We start from the raw sequence: 19787 nt of genomic DNA, 5'->3' as shown, positions 1-19787 counted from the left end.
TGAGAGCTTTTCTAATGTAATTATTTAGTGCTATAGATTTCCCTCTACGTTCTCAATGAGGGAGATCCCACTAATCTTAAAATATGTTCTTTTTTATTCATCTCAAAATACATTTTAATTGTTTGACTCTATTTTAACCCATGAGTTATTTATAAGTGTTTTATTCTGTTTTCAAGTATGTAAAGAAATTCTAGAGATCCTTCTGTTATTGACTTCTAATTTAATTCCACTGTTGTTACAGAACATACATTGTGAGAACTGAAAAATTTTAAGTTTATTGAGACTTATTTTATGGCCTAGAATAGTTAAATGTTTCGTGTGCATTGCAAAGAACATGTATTCTGATGTTTTTAGATGTATTCTATAAATATCAATTAAAGCAAGTTCATTAGTAGTGTTAATCAAGCCTTCTATGTTAGTATTGGATTTCTATCTACATGTTTCATCTCATTGAGAAATGAGTATTGAAATCTGACTATAATTGTGAACTTTAATATTTCTCCCTGAAATTCTGTGTTCTATCAGTTTTATCTTGAGGTACTTCGAAACCATGTTATTAAGCACATAAACATTTAGCAGTGTGTGTCTGCTTGATTGGCCCTTTTATCATTATAATTAACCCTCTGTGTCCTTTATAATATTCTTTGCTCTGAAATCTTTGTTAATTATATACTTCAGCTTTCTTTAGATTAGTGTGGATATATGTGTGTGTGTGTATATATATATATATATTTTTTTCCAATTCTTTTACTTTTAACTTAATCTTGTATTTACATTTAATGTAGGTTTGTTGTAGGTAGAATATATATAGACCTTGCTTTTTAATCCAATCTGAGAATTTCTGGGTTTTGACCAGGGTGTTTAGAGCATTTACATTTAATATTATTATTAATATAGTTGGGTTTAAATCTATCACCTTACTATTTGCTTTCAATTGTTTCATCTTTTTCTGCCTTCTGTTAGATTAATTGTTTTTTAATGATTCCATTCAATCTCCTTTGTTGGCTTATGAACTATAAGTCTGACTAATTACTTATAGTGATTGTTTCAGGGTTTATAGTTCACATCTTTAACTTATCACAGTTTACTTTCAAGAGACATTATACCACTTAATATATAGTATAAAAATTTTTTTAATTTGTATACTTCCATTTTTCCCCTCGTGGCTTTTGTGCTGTTCTCACATATTTTACCATACCACATTAGACAGTCAATTATTTTTAAAGAGATTTAAATAATCATTTAAAAATATTTTATATTTACCCTGCTTCATGACTTCAGCCTTAGCCAAGCTCCAATAACACATTTTCTCTCCTGCCCCTTCAGATATGGAGGTGGAATGTTCTTCCAACTATTACTAGTCTCTGGCTGCCATCTCTTCCTAGATCCTTTACCTGTCCCACAGCTCTATAAGCAGCTTCTTTATATGTCCTTCAGAAAACCACTTGCACATGCCATCTGTTTCTGGAATGATACTATACTGATGTAAAAGTTAAAATTATTTTTCTCTTTTTTCTATGAACACTTGGAAAAGCAGCTTTTGTGGGCTGTCCCAGAGGTGTCCATTATATATACCAGTTCCTGAGAAAACACTGGTCTATCATTCAGGCATTGTCCACTTTACTACTTTCAAGATGTTTCAGGTTTAATTATGGAAAGTAAATGTTTATACACATAGAGACAAAACTGTTTTGTTTAAATCAGTTATTCTACAAGCATTTATTGAATTCCTGTCATGTGCAAAGTGCTAAGCCTTATGTTGTGAATATAAATGTGAACATTTACATATGCCTTAGCATCAAGGATGACATAGTCTATGCTGGGACCAAATATTTATCTTTGAATATAAAGTTATAGACCTATAGAGGTCTATAATAGTGACATAAATGAAATGTAGTAGTATGTCCAGGGTGCACCAGAGTGACTGATTCAACGTCTATTCTTAGGGCTTGTTTTTTGTTAGCACACGGAAGTGTGGCTGTACCAGGTGTAAAGTTGTAACAATATTGCAACACTTTTGTTTGGTTGGTAAAGAGCTTCTGTCCTGAGCTTCCATCATTTTGTTTTCTCACCTAGGACTATCTATAATCTCCCCTCTCTCTAGGCAGCTAAATTTCTTTAGGGCCCCACCCCAGCACTACATTACTGTCTTTTTCTTATTGGTTGTTGCTTGTGCCATACTGGAGGTCAAATATTTTAAATATCATCTCTACTTATATCTATACCTACCATGACATTCAGTTTTAAAAATGGTTTAGAACTAATTACTAGTTTATCAGAAAGATTTAGAATAATAAAATTCATATCTAATGCTGTTAGGAACATGCATATTTAGTCACTTTATAACCCCAAACTCTGGAGGCTCATGACCTCCAGAGTTTGGGGTCATAAAGAGGAGAAAGGCAGTATCCATCTCCTCTCTTTATACAAAGATAATGATGGAGGTTTTGATTGTGCATGTCATGGATCTAAGTGGCCCCTACAGTTTTTATGCGCAGGGGTGACTTATTTAGAAGGACTGGGCAGCCTGAAGCTTAGAAAGTCTCTGTGATAGAACAATTCCAAGGGTAAGCAACTGTCTCAGAGCCTTTCTATGTGGTTAGATGTTTAATAAATGTGATTTCTTTAGTGTACAAAATTGGAAGTTTATATACATGGAATATAAACTCAAAATATAAGTTCATGCCTGATAGTAAAACCTATAACCAACTAAAAGAAAAAGTGTTCTAGGGCTTCCCTGGTGGCGTAGTGGTTGAGAGTCTGCCTGCCGATGCAGCAGACACGGGTTCGTGCCCCGGTCCGGGAAGATCCCACATACCGCGGAGCAGCTGGGCCCGTGAGCCATGGCCGCTGAGCCTGCGTGTCCGGAGCCTGTGCTCCGCAACGGGAGAGGCCACAACAGTGAGAGGCCCGCGTACTGCAAAAAAAAAAAAAAAAGAAAAGAAAAACTTTTCTGTTGTAACAATTCCAATATGACTGGTTGAAAGCGCAATATTAATTTTATTTATCGACATGGACCAATTTTATATTTACAGCACTCTGCAAAAAATGTTAAGTAATAGTAATCAGTATTTTTAAAAGATAGTTAAGATTAGCGATAAAATGTTTAAACAAATTTATGCCAGCACCCCACAATAATAATCATCATCTAGAAAAGAGCTTATGCCTTGGCTTGTCAACACAATAAAATTGTTGAATAAGGTGTGTCATCCTGTTTTATCTTATTATTTGGTGAAGATGTGAGAAAAATAATAAGTATCTAAAGCTAATAACATCAATCTCCAAAATAGTTGCAAAACAATAGAAATTGAAAAAGAAAAATGCAAATAATTTTACTTTAGAATGAAAATTAAGAAGATTAAAAACAATAAATACTTTGGGGTGTTGTGCATCTTTAGATTTGAGAATAGCCATTTGATCAATCTCACATGAATTGAGGAGAATAAAAACAAGCATATGGTGAGAATATCCTTTCTCATACTAACTGTAAACTGTCCTGGGCAATGGAAGGATGGAAAACTGTTCCCGTGGGGTAGAGAATTTATATGAGCCTTGTTTTCAAGGAGGTTTACTGTTGTACCTTACCTATAAAGGCAACATTTTTATTATATTCCCTAGTCAATTATGTTTGTGATAATATTTTCAATCCAGACCAATTTATCTTTATTGATTAATAAAAAAATTCTTCAAGGGATTCTGTGGCTTGAAATACTGATGCAATTTTCTCTGATTTTATTAGAGAATGTAATCAATATATCTTGAAACTATCCAACTATCCAAAAGTTGTGTCAGTTAAGCACCTTGTGACCTTTACTGGAGTTAAAGCATAAATAAAAGTTAACATTTATGTCACAGAATTGTCTGATATATGTAAAATTACAGTGAGGTACTGACATAGATAGGCCAACGACATATTAGATAGAAAGCCCAGATATAACCCCTTGACTATAGTCAAACAATCTTCAATAAGGGTGCCAAGACTACTCAATGGGGAAAGGACAGTCTCTTCAACAAATGGCACTGGAAAACTGGATATCCACATGCAAAAAAAATGAAACTGGACCCTAACCTTACACCATACAAAAAATTAACTCAAAGTGGATTAAAAATCTAAGCATAAGACCTAATAATTCTTTTTCTAAAAGAAAAAAAATGCTTCATGACATTATATTTGACAATGATTTTTAATATATGACACTAAAAGCATGGGCAACAAAAGCAAAAATAAGCAAAAGGTATTACACCAAACTTAAAAACTTCTGCACATCAAAGGAAACAATCAGTGTGAAAAAAGCAGCCTACAGAATGGGAGAAAATATTTGCAAATCATATGTCTGTTAAGGGCTTAATATTTGAATATATAAAGAACTCTTACAACTCAACAACAACAAATAACCCAATTAAAAAATAGGCAAAGAACTTGAGTAGACATTTCTCCAAAGAACATATAGAAATGGCCAACAAACATGAAAAGATGTTCAACATCACTAATCATTAGAGAACTAAAAACCAAAACCAAAATGAGATATCACCTCACACCCATGAGGATAACCAACTTAAAAAAATTAACAAGTGTTGGTGAGGATATGACAAAATTGGAACCTTTGTGCTCTGTTGGCAGGAATGTAAAATGGTGCAGCTACTGTGGAAAACAGTATAGCAATTCCTCAAAAAATTAAAAATCAAATTACCACATGATCAGAAATAATGATTCTGGGTATATATCCAAAATAATTGAAAGCAGGATCTTCATGTCTATGTTTACTGCAGCATTATTCACAATAGCCAAGAGATAGAAATAACCCAGATGTCCATCAATGGATAAATGGATAAGAAAATGTGGTATATACATACAATGGAATGGTATTCAGCCTTAAAAAAGAAAGATTTTGTTACATCTACTACATGGATGAACTTTTAAAGGACGTTATGTTTAATTTAATAAACCAGTTACAAAACGACAAACAAACACTATAATTTCACTTATATGAGATATCTAAAGTAGTAAACCTCATAGAAACAAAAAGTATAATGGTGGTTGCTAGGGGCTGGGTAGGGGGAGAGGAGAAAGGAGAACTATTGTTCAATCAATGTGGATTTTCAGTTTTGCAAAATGAAAACATTCAAGAGATCTCTTGTACAACAATGTGAATACACTTTCTACTACTGAACTATACACTTAAAAATGGTTATGATAGTAAATGTTATGTGTTTTTTAACAATAAAAAACAAAAATAAAATTCACTGTAAATTAGACTGGTGAATATGTCATTATTATTTATGCAATAGAAAGATAATTCTGGACAATTCAGTTCTATATTTCTCCTCTCTGATTCAAAAGATAGCTCAAAAAAGCCAATTTTATTCTAATTATTGAATGAAATTTTCAAATAATGTTGCACAACAAGATGACAGTTAATGGCCTGACTGGTTTTGTTAAAAAACAATAGGTAGCTCTACATAATCACTTTGACACATTACCAGAGACTTTATAACATTTTGGATCAGTTTCACTTCAGGGAAATTATTGGAGACAGAGAAGAGATTATCTTTGGATATTAAGAAAAACCATACTAAATAAAGAAATCAGTGCACAGTACACCATGGTGGTCAACTGATAGATGCAGCTCTTGCAGTCAGATCTTGAAAGGATCTCTGCTTTCAACTCTAAGCCATTAGGTTCCACTGAGCTAATACCCAGCATGTTGTGTCCATTAAAGATTCTGCTCTGGGCCATTGTTTTCTTCTTCTTTTTTTTTTTTTTTTGCTGCGTTGTGTCTTCGTTGCTGCATGTGGGGTTTTTTTTTCTTTAGTTGTGGCGAGCGGGGGCTACTCTTCATTGCAGTGCATGGGCTTCTCATTGCGGTGGCTTCTCTTGCAGAGCACGGGCTCTAGGCATGCGGGCTTCAGTAGTTGTAGAGCGTGGGCTCTAGAGCACAGGCTCAGTAGTTGTGGTGCACGGGCTTAGTTGCTCCGTGGCATATGGGATCTTCCTAGACCAGGGCTGGACCCCGTGTCCCCTGCATTGGCAGGTGGATTCTTAATCACTGTACCACCAGTGAAGCCCTTGGGCCATTCATTTCTGAAGTTGCCAATGGCAGCAACTCTGTCTCATAGAGATTCTATCCTATAGATCCTATCCTCTTTGTGTCTCCCATTTCTTAATCAGTTTGCAAGCACCATCTGAAGACCCTAAAAATGCATTAGTGAAGAGAAAGCATGAATAACATGACACAGAACACACTTGCAGCTGGCCATCTTTGCTGCTCTCTCTCTACACAGTAGTTCCAAAAAGTCAGTTGAGGACCAGCAGAGATCTAGGTCCACAGGATAATGAAAACAGTAAGAATGATATAATAAATTTCTCTTAAAACTAAATTTGTTTGACTATGAAAGATTAATTCTGAAATTATGCACATTTTAAATATTCTTTCTTTGAAGGTCACTAAATTTTCTTTCTTGAAGAAATGAAAATCAGGATAGATTTTTAAGGTCTTCATTTGGAAAACAAAAAAACAAGGGGAAAGTCCTAACTTAATTCTGGTGCACTAAAAGCTCTGTTTGTTTACTCATCCAATAAATATAAAACTTGAAATTATTTCTCTGAGGCAGTGATCTCCAATGAGGTACATACATGGCCCAGGAATTACACAAGACAGCAGCAATACCCCTCCCATGGTCCTTGTCAGGTGGTCCCTGTCACATGGGATTCATGAAGCCTCTTGAGAAAAGAGGGTATTGAGAGAGTCAATATGTCATAAACCCTGAGCATTCCTGTACGTTCTGGTTGGATAGGATAAGAGTTCAAGACCTTGACTGTTCTTTATGCATGTATTTCTCAGGGTTGTAAGTGCAACAAGTAACCTTGAGAGATGAGGTAATATTTTCCCACAAAAATAGAGAAAATTTTCTTCTGCTCACTATAAAAAGGTGAATCATCCAAGTTCTTCTACCTTTCTACTACTAACAACCCACTGCATCTGTAGACATTCACTGTGGACCCTTTGGTACTCCTGTGGTTCTTGAGGGATTGGGGAACTCTTGAGGACATGAAGACATTGCTACTGCTTTTGCAATAAATAATAAAGTCTGTTGTGTATGACCTGGTGTCTTGTGTCTTCTGCAGCATCCATGAAACACTAATAAGCTAATCTGTTAGTTTGCAGGTTTAGTAAAACCCTAGATTTTGTGTAATTTTTGTTAGAGGACTGTCCCCAATACAGAGGAGTTGACAGTGGGATCTCTCTTGTTGGTTCACTCTGAGTATGGTTCCCCTCTGTGCAGATTTACTGATCACATCTAGTTTTAACCAAATAACTCTCATAAAATGGACAAGTAGCTTTAAAAAATGTCCTACAAAGAACTAGCAGTTAAAAAAAAATCTAGAAACAATAAATGCTGGAGAGGGTGTGGAGAAAAGGGAACCCTCTTACACTGTTGGTGGGAATGTAAATTGATACAGCCACTGTGGAGAACAGTATGGAGGTTCTTTAAAAAACTACAAATAGAATTACCATATGACCCAGTGATCCCACTACTGGGCATATACCCTGAGAAAACCATAATTCAAAAAGAGTCATGTACCAAAATGTTCATTGCAGCTCTATTTACAATAGCCCAGAGATGGAAACAACCTAAGTGTCCATCATCAGATGAATGGATAAAGAAGATGTGGCACATATATACAATGGAATATTACTCAGCCATAAAAAGAAACGAAATTGAGCTATTTGTAATGAGGTGGATAGACCTAGAGTCTGTCATACAGAGTGAAGTAAGTCAGAAAGAGAGAGACAAATACCGTATGCTAACACATATATATGGAATTTAAGAAAAAAAAATGTCATGAAAAACCTAGGGGTGAAACAGGAATAAAGACACAGACTTACTAGAGAATGGACTTGAGGCTATGGGGAGGGGGAAGGGTAAACTGTGACAAAGCGAGAGAGAGGCATGGACATATATACACTACCAAATGTAAGGTAGATAGCTAGTGGGAAGCAGCCGCATAGCACAGGGAGATCAGCTCAGTGCTTTGTGACCGCCTGGAGGGGTGGGATAGGGAGGGTGGGAGGGAGGGAGACGCAAGCGGGAAGAGATATGGGAACATATGTATATATATAACATTCATTTTGTTGTGAAACTGAAACTAACATACCATTGTAAAGCAATTATACTCCAATAAAGATGTTAAAATGAAAAAAAAAAAATAAAATAAAATACAAAAAAAAAATAAACTTACCACATAGTTCTTCTGTGTCAAGATTGCTGAAAAGGTGAAAAAAAGTATTATTATTTTGTAATATTTAAGTTTTTAAATAAGTAAATACAGTTTTTCCCCAACCTGTATTGTTATATTAATAGATGATATGTAGTTATGTTATTTTCTCTTATAGATTCTACACTGTTGAAGTAGTCAACCAAATATTAGCAATGATTGTCAGATTTTGTCTTTAAACAGATTAAAAGAAATAATTGTTATTTTTCTGGAAAAAAAAAAAGAACTAGCAGTTTGAAGGTACTAGTAATGAAAACACAAGGGAACAACAAGGAAAATGTTGAATTGGTAGATTCTTACTACTTGTTTAAACTCTTTATATACCATACTGCTGGTAAAACCCATGACAAATTAATCATACCTAACAATTCAGCCCCACAAATTAGATATTGTCAAGAAGACTTTGAAATATGGATTTATGAACAATCTTGTCCTAAATGTCACTGATGTTATCCAGCCAGAATGATTAGCAACATATAAACAATGCTCTTCAATATTAACCTATTATTTAGTTTTTCTTTTTATATATGGTTAATAATGCTCACAATATATAGTATATTATATCATGGTCTATCTATCATCTATCTATCTATCTATCTCTCTATCTATCATCTATCTATCGATCTATCTATATCTATCTATCTGTCATCTATCTATCATCATTTGTGTCCTTTGTTTCTGATAAGGTGAGCAATCAATCACAGTTTTGGAGATCCTTTCTGGGGAGAATAGCCCACAGACCTACTGACTCCTTTGGTTCTGGAACAGCTCCTATCTGCTAAAAGAAACCCCAATTCCAGCCCATGATTGGATTTTAAGGGAAAAGTTGCCACTCCAAAATGTCTCTCTGGCATGCAGATTATTTCTAGCTGAAAACATTAAAGGCCCACAAGACTCAAGAAGAAACTGACCTTCCCCCTAACTGCCTAATAGGAATTTAGATAGAGGGCCTGTTCCTGGAATAGAGCTGTCACCAGAGATATCTGCAAAGAATATGAGCTAAGTATGGTGGGGGAAACTTGCCAGGGCTAGCGATTAGAGTCCATTCTGTGTTCTACTGTCTCTGCATGGCCCAAAAGTCATTTTTGGCCTAAGCCATTTTGTGATCTAAGCCTGGCCAGGATGCTTGCCGTTGAAAGGGTCTCAGTAACTAATGATCTTAAGGGAACAAAATAATGCAGAATCAAAGGACTGTTTTCAGGTAAAAGAAGTAACAATAACAAAGATAATTGTAAAGACTTCCAGTTCTCTTTCAATGGTAAAGATTAGCCTGATCAACTGGGAACATAAGGAATGATGATATTGACCTTTTATGACCCTCATGACTTCAGTCCACTAAAGCTTGGACTCTATGGACCACCCAAACCCCTTCATGAATATGCATGTACCCTTAGCTTAAAAATTACCCAATTTTGCTGTTCAGGAAGACACTGCTTTGGGAAAGATCCCCGGTGTTCTCTTTACTTGCTGCAAGGAATAAATCCTTTCTTCTCCCAATCTTTGTTTTTGTTGTGCCTTTCAGCTTGACACCCACCAATAGGCAAACCCAGGTTTTTGGGTGACATTAGCTGGCAGTGAAAATGACATAAGGCAGATTAACAAGAGAAAATTAAATTATTATGTGCACTTGGGGAATTCACATAAGTATGAAGAATTCCAAAGACAGCAAGACAAGGTGACATATATATTCTTGACTAAAGAGAAGTGAAACTGAGCAGGACCCTGTGGGGCTCCTGGGCACGAAAGTCTTTCTGTGTCCCCCATTTCTTGTTTGCAGGGACTAGGCTTCAGCCTCCACAACGTTCCCTGAATTCCAAAGGGTAGGGTCAAATAGTTGCTAATCAGGGAAGGGAAGGGATACAGAGACAGGGGAGGAACTGTCAAGAAACAATAGTGCAGTTTTGGGACAAGATCCTTGTTCTGCCTCAAGGGAAACACATAATAACTTTGAGCTCTTCTACAGAACTAAAACCCCCAACAAATGGAAGATGTTAACTACTTGATGAAGCATCCTTCATTCTAGAGAGAAGGTCACAGTTTCATAACCTTGAGAAGCATAGAAGCTCATCAGGAGACCACCTGAGGCCAGATTAAAGGATTGCAGGCCCTGAACACACCATAATCCTTATCAGCAACCCTGACCTTGAACCATTGCTATAAAACTCCTCACCAAATCCGCCCAGGTTGGGACACACAGTTTTGAGGACATTAGCCTGCTGTGTCCCCCTTTGCCTGGCAACGCAATAAACCTATTCTTTTCTACTTCTCCCAAACTCTGCCTCCGAATTCGATTCCATACCAGTGCACAGAGGCCAAATTTCGGCATCAGAAGGAGGTATGGGTCTGAAATTTCAAGGGGAAGTAAGGTAATTCACAGGAAGTTAAAAAGAGTTAATGTTTGGTAAACAAATGTTTGCTGAGCCATCCAAAGACAATGAGACACAGAGAGGAATTTTTTTTTTTTTTTTTTGTAGTACGTGGGCCTCTCACTGTTGTGGCCTCTCCCATTGTGGAGCACAGGCTCCGGAGGCGCAGGTTCAGCGGCCATGGCTCATGGGCCCAGCCGCTCCGCGGCATGTGAGATCTTCCCTGACCGGGGCACGAACCCATGACCCCTACAATGGCAGGCGGACTCTCAACCACTGCACCACCAGGGAAGTCCCACAGAGAGGATTTTGATCAAATGGGCTTTTCAATGTTCCTCCTGTTCTACGACACCTAATATTATACTACATTTATCTCTAGTGATAGCTTCTTCCTGGGACAGGTCTCCTGTCTTAAATTATTTTAGGCAGTAAGGGGGAAGTTCAAAGGCTCTTCCTGAGTCTTTTGGGCCTTGATTGTTTTCAGCTCAAAATAATCCACATGCCATAGTGGCACATCTTGTGGTGGCCTGCACTTAGACCCATTGGCTCCCACGTGCAAATGAGAACCATGCAATGACTCAGGGAGGGCCCTGAGCACCTTATTCAGATAGACACCAACATGATGCAATTTTTCTTTGGTGTGTTCAGTGAGAGAAAGCAATACAAAAGGCATTGACCCTTTACTGTGGGGGAGGTTGAAAGGAAAATTAAGTACTTTTAGAGCATTTAGAAAACCTAAAACCTGTGACTCAATTTTTTTAAGTGCAGAGTTAATTTTACCCAAATGTGTTTTCTTAAAAATTGCAACCAGTCAAGATCAATATCTTCAAGGGGTGCACCAGTTGTGATATTTGCTGACTTTACACTGTTCTGAAATTGAGGATACTTTCCCTCTGCTCAGTTAATGTTTATTTTTATTAAGTTTTAAAACTATTTTAAGTAGGGGATCTTTTACTGGAGCCTAAGGATCGATAATGTTAACCACTGTGACACTGCTCTGTTACCTCACATCAACCAATCAAAGAATTGTGCAGGAGCTGATCACATACCCTGTGATTTCCCTCTCTCACCTGGTATTTAAAAATGCTTTCATGAAACCCATCAGGAAAGGGAGTTCAGGTGTTTTGAGCACTAGCTGACCTGAACTCCCTGCTTGGCACCCTGTAATAAACGCTGCACTTTCCTTCGCCATAACCTGGTGTCAGTAGGTTTGCGTTACTGCACATGGGAGAGCAGGCCCAAGTTTTTTCGTCAACATATTTATATATATTATTATATATTGTAGACAATGGAGATATTTTACTTCTTTCCTATTGTGCTGTTTTATTTTTTAACTGAGTTAACCATGAAAGTCAATTTTTGTTGTTAGAGGAGAAAAGGTACAAATTAATTAGCTATAGTTAAAAATTTAAAGCTTTTAAAATGCTTGTTATTGGGCTTCCCTGGTGGCACAGTGATTGAGAGTCCGCCTGCCGACGCAGGGAACGTGGGTTCGTGCCCCGGTCCGGGAAGATCCCACATGCTGCGGAGCGGCTGGGCCGTGAGCCATGGCCGCTGAGCCTGTGCGTCCAGAGCCTGTGCTCCGCAATGGGAGAGGCCACAACAGTGAGAGGCCCGCGTACCGAAAAAAAAAAAAGCTTGTTATTTATAATGAGATTTATATAACAGAGAATTAGGGAATAATTCTGTATTTAAATGGTTAGATTGTGAGTGGAACATGAAATTGGTAGTTCACAGGACATATACTAAATTTTCACCCTTAGTGATACTATATTTGTACTGTCCATGTCAAGCTAAAAAGCTGTTCAACAATCTTTAGCAAACATATCAGTTTTATTATTCAGGGGGAATATAGGAGCTCAATTTGATATAGGGAACTTGAGCATTCCATCAACATGAATTTGAAGAATACACTAAGAATATCTTCTACATTACATTGGAGTAGTGAATTACTGGTAATTATTTAGAGAATTCTTATGAAAAATATAGCCATCAGGGACCAATTATTGAATTCTATTGAAATATAGAGATAGATATTAATAAGAATGGAAAATCATATTTTCATTTTATATTGCCCATATTTTCATTTTATTTGTAGTTTTTGAAAGTTTGCAAGAGAAAGATATCAGAATTTATACTTCATTCAGCAGAATCCCTTGGACCAAATGATCACACACTCAGAATACATAGGTGGAGACATTATTGACTGTGGTCCAGGAGACGAGGACAAGACCTAGAAAAGACACAGTAAATAATGGAGGGAAAAAAGATTGGAATAGACAGGCATTCCTCTTAATGAAAAATGTTAACAGTAGAATCCTTGAGGGAAAATCTTTGAAAACATTGGATTTCTGTAACAATAAAAAATTGAGTCCCGGGCTTCCCTGGTGGTGCAGTGGTTGAGAGTCTGCCTGCCAATGCAGGGGACACGGGTTCGTGCCCCGGTCCTGGAAGATCCCACATGCCACGGAGCGGCTAGGCCTGTGAGCCATGGTCGCTGGGCCTGCGCGTCTGGAGCCTGTGCTCCGCAATGGGAGAGGCCACAACAGTGAGAGGCCCGCGTACCACAAAAAAAAAAAAAAAAATTCAGTCCCAAAATACAATGAGAAATAACAATAATGAATAAATAGGATAAAGAAATTCTATGTTAACTGGCATACATTCCAGGAGATTATCAGACTCCTGCAGAAACCAGGGCTTTCTGGCCTTTAATTCCCCTTGGGCAGAACTGCAGCACCCCTGTCCCCAGCCTTCAGCTATCAACTCCAGGACTACAGAAGCAGGGTCCTGGCCCTTAACGTCAGGCTGCCTCACTGACTTGAATGACCATGGAAAAGGGAACGTTGATCCTGACCTGAGACACAGCCCTCAGATGTTCATAAGCTGGAAAGTCTGCATCAGACTTCCTCCTTGCATCTCTCTAGGGTGAACTAGGGAAAACAAAACATCACAAAACCCTTTCCCACAGAAGAAGTCTGGGAAAAAACACATGACTATCTTGGCCTTGGTGCCAGGTGAGGATGATATAACTAGAGCACACCTTCTCCTGGGTTTGGTACCAGAATCCAGGGACCTGGTGGGGGGACCTTGGCTCTGCCCTGGGTTCCATGGACACAGACAAGCACGTATGATCTCAGCAGCCTTCAAGGACCCAGATGTAAGAAAGAGGCAATGAAGACACGATGGCTGCTTCAGGGTGGCTTGGTGTTAATCTAGAACAGCTGGACTTCATAAGGAATAACACACTGTGGAGGGAAATAATAAAGAATTTATAATAGGAACATAAAATAGTTGTATTTGAGCCAAGCTGAGGGCTATAATCTGGGAGGCAGCCCCTCAAAAGGCTCTAAGGAACTTCTCCACTGAAGCATGGTAGTCTTATATTTTATCAGAACAAAGAACATACATCAAACATGACAGGGGTATACTCCTTAAAGATTTCAAAAGAGACAGATTTAGTACGTATATAGTGAGACAGTAGGATCCTGGTACCTGGGAAAGGAACCTCATCTTCGAGAGGGTGTTAACATGGACATCATAAGAAGGGAGTCATTTATCCTTATTTTTGAATGAGACATTTCTTTTCCTTAATGGTTAAAGCAGATGTGCTGTGTGTGTTTGACAGGCTCTTTCAGTTCACACAGAGTTTAGACTGAACCATGTATAAGCCTAAATGACTTCCCCATGCCTCATTACGTGAAAAATTTCTCCATCAACACTATAATTTGGGGCTTGACTAATCTTGGCGATAAACCAGACACATAATACCCTCAGCTCTCTAGGCCTCTCCACCTGCAGATCCTGCTGTCTCCTCCCTCCGGGGCCTAGCACCACAAGAGGCTGTCAGGTAAGGGGTTTGGGACTCAGAGAATTGACTCCCGAAAGTGTTTCTGTTTTCCAAGATAAATAACAATACAGTTTGGATTCTAAAAATCATCCAAATAAGTGAAAAGAAAAATGCTAGACCAACAGTGAATCACAGTGTTTTTCATAAGATAAATGAATGTTAAATAATGAAAGAGTAAATAGAGCCCAGAGGCTTTAATATGTAAAATTAAAATGGAGTTCAGTAGTGTTTAAAACACATCCAAAGGTCATATTTATGAGCTGCAAGTCCAACTGCATTCCACAAGAATTTAGGCAAATGCATGAAAGACGAGTTATGAGTAAAGCACTATCCCTAAACTGTGGGTGTGGGGAAACTCATCCTAGCACTTTGTGCAGAACTAATACATTGCAACCATATCTGGTTTCAAAACTGATATTTTAGGCAACTAAAAAGGCAGAAATAAGCTAAATAAGCTACTTATCCCCCCTTCAGTTATTAATTAAGACTCCTATTTCTTCCTCTCTTACCTATTTTTAAAATTCCAATTTCAAATGCCAAAATATTCAGCTATTATATATGTTATTGTTCTCTTTAGCCTCTACACAGCCTGAAATTTCTTTTTAATTTCCCTATTATATAATTAGTTTTATATTCCTAATTTATGTGATATTTCCATCAGGTACTGAGTTTCTATGCTCCAAATGTATGCCCTTCCATACTTTAATGCACATAAATATACTTTATACTTTTACATCAAATTAAAAAGTAATCTATTGAGTGCAAATTCTGTCTTCAGCATTTTGTTGGGGTGAGCAGTGGGGAGAGAAAATGTAGAAGAAGGAAAAGACATGGCTTATTGTTCTCAAAACAAGTTACGGAGAAACCTCTGACTTCCTTATCAAAAGGAGGCCCATTTCTTTTTCAATGTCTTTTCTATTGACTTCAAATCTATCGGGCTTTAAAATTATTTGTGTGTGTGTACTCATATTCTGGCTGTCTTTCACAGCAGATTGTGAGTTCTGTGAAAGTGAGGCAGGAGATAGATGGGCTCCAGGGTAAGCAGCAGGAGTTCATTCCCTCTGGACAGAAACTCCAAAATATCAATAGCAGGACAATCATGAGAGGAGGTTGGGCCCTGCCCAGATAAGAGATAAAAGACTAGATATTCCTCATTCTCGAAGTCAAGGAGACCTTCCCAGCTACACATGTGCAGAAGGGCTCCTTGGAGGTCAAAAAGGGAGAGGGCACCACCCCACAGAAAGTGATGTCAACTACCCATAGGCCTCTTCGCTAGAATCCATCTTGGCTAAGAGATGCACACGAACACGGGAGGATCCTGAGGTATACCAAATATGGACTCAGAACCAGGCAAAGCAAGATGATTGGTCAAAGGAAACCTGGAAAATATTCCCCATAAAAGTGATTCAAACTACCATGCGAGCGCAACTCTCTCTGAGCCCGCCCATGTGTCTATCCACATGTATTCTTTGTCCTCCTAATAAACACTTTACTTGTTTCACTACTTTCCGTCTCTGGAAATTCATTTCTACACAGCAGACATGCTGGGACCTTGTCACTGGCCACTAGTCCCTGGTGGTCTAGTGGCTAGGATTTACTGCTTTCACTGCCCCGGCCTGACTTCAATCTCTGGCCAGGAACCAAAATCCTGCTTCAAGCAGCTGCAGGCTGAGGCCACCTGAGATCAAAACAGGGGCAACGTTTATCTTGTTTAAGGTCAAGTCTTGTTAAAAAACAAAATTCAACTGAGTAAATTTGAAAATCTGATTGGCCTTATTTGATGCTTTATGGCACTGTGAGAAGTTATACAGAATGGAAGGTTTTTATAGAAAGGAGGGTGGGCAAGAAAGTCATTAGCAAAAAAAAAAAAAAAGGTTATTTGGACTAGTACTATCTTCTCTTTGTAGGGAAGGGAAGCCTTGATCATGCAGATTGCCTCTTCTTCTTGGGTTGGGGGAGATGGAGAGGGCCCATGTGATAGATTACCACATTGGTGCTGACCAGAAAATTCCAGATTTCAGAATTAAGATAACATTTCTGGTGAAGGTCGAAATTGCAAGTAGGTTAAGTATTAAATATATGCGTGGTATCGTGGGCTTTAGCACAAATGAAACCATTTTGTGTCAGTGGTTTTCCTCCTTAATAGTCCCTAATGTAGAACTAGCAGAAGCACAACAAAGATTTGTGAAAAAGTAAATGAGTGCCTAACTCAACTGATCAACTGGTGTAAAGAATGTGGCATAAGAATAAAAAGATCTAGAGAGCAGATGAAAGAAGCTTTTGTTTATATTTTTAAAAGGAATGTCTTCTGTGTTTTCAAATTACTGAAAATCTAATCAGCAATGTTGATGTGACTATTAAAAATGATGCTTTTTGAAAGGTTAGAGAAAGGAAAAACAAGAAAAAAAATAAGGATGTTTGGCATTCTGGATGTTGGCTAAATGGCAATTTAATCATTAAGAACATATTTTATTCTATTGTCATGATATATATGTAATATATGTAAACATATATTTATATGTCATACATAATATATATTTCTTTTTAATCACCCTTATTGGGATATAATTTACATACAACTAATAGCACTCATGTTAAATGTATAGCACAGTTAGATAAATTTTGACAAATATATACAGTTGTGTAATCACTACCACAATATAGAAAATTTCCATTACCCAGAAAGTTTCCTTAGGCTCCTTTGTGGTCATTCCTCACCTTCCTACAAAAGTGATATGATGATTTGCTTTCAGTTACTATAGTTTTCCCATTCCCAAATTTACATAAATACAATCTAACAGTGTGTATTTTGTTCCTCTTTTCTTTCACTCAGCATGTTTTGAGATTCATCCATGTTGTGTATATTAATATTTCATCCCCCTTTATTGCTGATGTGAATTACTCATTCACTTGATGATGAACATTTGAGCTGTTTACAGTTTGCAGCCTTAACCTTTATGAAACCATAGAGATTTCCATTAGAATTCTTTAATTTCTTACTCAATTCAACAGTATGATTTGAAAGTTATCAGAAACCTGCACTTGTCAGAAAGTCTTTAGTATGAATCTTCCTGAAGATGAAGCATTTTTGCAAAAGCATCTATGAATGATAAAAAGACTTAAAAAGACACAGTTAAAGATCTGGTTAAAATGCAATTGACACAAAAAAAATTGTTTACTGCTGTAACATACAAATTTGACATATTCAAATTTTAGAAATTTTATATAATTTATAAGAATATCTATATTAATGATATTTAGTATAATCTAAATGTATAACCTAAGAAGGTTGGAGATACATTTATCTCCAATCAATTGACAGTGCCTCCTATAACTTACCAAATAATCCTAATTAGTTTAATAGCTCTCTTTGAGATGACTTAGGGGTCCTCTGAAACATCCCAAAGCTATCTAGAGGTCAAAATAACTTCAATTAGGATTCTATCCTTGAGAAGTTTATCCAAAATGTTAAAAAGCTTCAAAACACTTGGTCAAATAGGATTACAGATCACTGTGAAACAATGCTTATCCATTTAACCAAAGTGACAATGAAAGATTTTAAAAACAAATACAGAAAATTATAACAGATTATTTAAAAGGTAAAGAAAATTTACAATCTGTAATCAAAAGCAAATCAATATTCCAAGAAAACTTTTTTCTCTTAACAGTTTAGCCACTGACAGACCCAAATGGCTAAGAGAATGAATACCCTGGTATTACCACACACAAGTTCCACTACTTACTAGAGAAATCTCAACCAGCAAAGCATGTGTCTTTTTCCCTTTACCACAGAAATCAAAAGTGCCATGGGCCAATGATGCCTGGTCAGTGGCAAGTGTTCAGGGCCACCCGTGAGACAAAGGTGCTCAAGCAGCTGCTGAGTAGTATCCATGAGCTGCCACTGGTCAGGGGCCAGTGTGCTATGGTTGAGATGCCCACTAGGGATGGTGGCCCCTTCATGGTTGCCAAAATTATTGCCAAACCAAACACAGATTCACTCACCCAATGCAGAGCAAAGCCAATCTACTGATACCAGTTGTGGTGAAGGAAAGTACAGTGTTTATTTGCAGGATGCCAAGCAAGGATAACAAGCAGCTAATGCTCAAAAGACCCAAACTCTCTGAAGACTTTTGGGCAAGTGTTTGTAAAGGCAACATTAGGAGTGAGGGTCTCAGGGTGAATTCAGTTCATGGACATTCTTTTGATTAGTTGGTGGAGAGGTGACAGGGTGATGTTTTGGGAACCTTAATTAGCAGCCTTCTTGTTCCAACCAGTCTGGGACCTACATGCTTGTGATCAGCATGTAGTCAAATCCTCCACCAGGTGGAGAGCCTTAGTGTCTACAAAAAAGGCTCAAGTGTCGTGGTCCAAACGTGGGTTGGAAAAGAATTTCCAGACACAAGGCAGAATGTAAAGAAGATAGAATTTATTAGAGGAAAGTGTCTCTACCAAAACAGCAGGCTGACTTCCTAGTAGTCTGGGACAGTCGACCCCAAACATGTGCTATTGATCAGATTTTATAGCCAGAAAACAAAGGAATGGTCCAAGGTGAAAATTTCATTTACTAATTGGTCGAGGCACATATACCTTCCTTCTACAGGGTGGCAGTGGAACAGGGAAGATGCCTTTTCTTATTTGGAACAGGTCCCATCGCCCAGCTGGGATCAGGAATTTTATAACCATCACAACATGGTGGGGAGGGCAATTAAGAGTCTGGTAAGGGGTGTAATGCTGACACTTTTTTAGAGAGGGTTGTTCTTTGTCCTTGAAGCACCATTGTCCTTGGAGCACCACATCAAGGATATGTGTCAGACTGTTATCTATATCCCTTGAGGAGAAAGGGATATAGATAACACTCTGTTTTTCAATCTATTGTTACTTTTCTTGCTTGACTGCTTTTTCTTTGTTTCTGAATTTTGTCAGTTCTATAATCATTAACTGCTCTTTGGAAATCAAGGGAGGCCTAGGAGACTAAAGCTTTTTTCTACAAACAAGAAGCAGGGAACACTGGGAGTCTGTCACTGGGAAGGCCCCACAGGATCCTACTCAGTTTCACAATCATGAATAAAGTTGTTTCTATGAACGTTCATGTATAAATTTTGTGTAGACATATTTTTCTCATTTAAATTCCTAGAGGGTGAAATTAGGGGGTTGTATTAATGCCAAACTGTTTTCCAAAGTAGTACATCATTTCACATTTTCTTCAGGAATGTATGAGACTTCTGGTTGTTCTCCATCATTACTAACATTTGATGCTATCAATCTTTTTAATTTTAGTCATTCTAGTAGATGTGAA

Source organism: Monodon monoceros, unplaced genomic scaffold (assembly GCF_005190385.1).
Source record: "Monodon monoceros isolate NGI ecotype Baffin Bay Population unplaced genomic scaffold, NGI_Narwhal_1 Super_Scaffold_5, whole genome shotgun sequence".
NCBI lineage: Eukaryota > Metazoa > Chordata > Mammalia > Artiodactyla > Monodontidae > Monodon > Monodon monoceros.
This window is presented reverse-complemented; position numbering follows the sequence as displayed.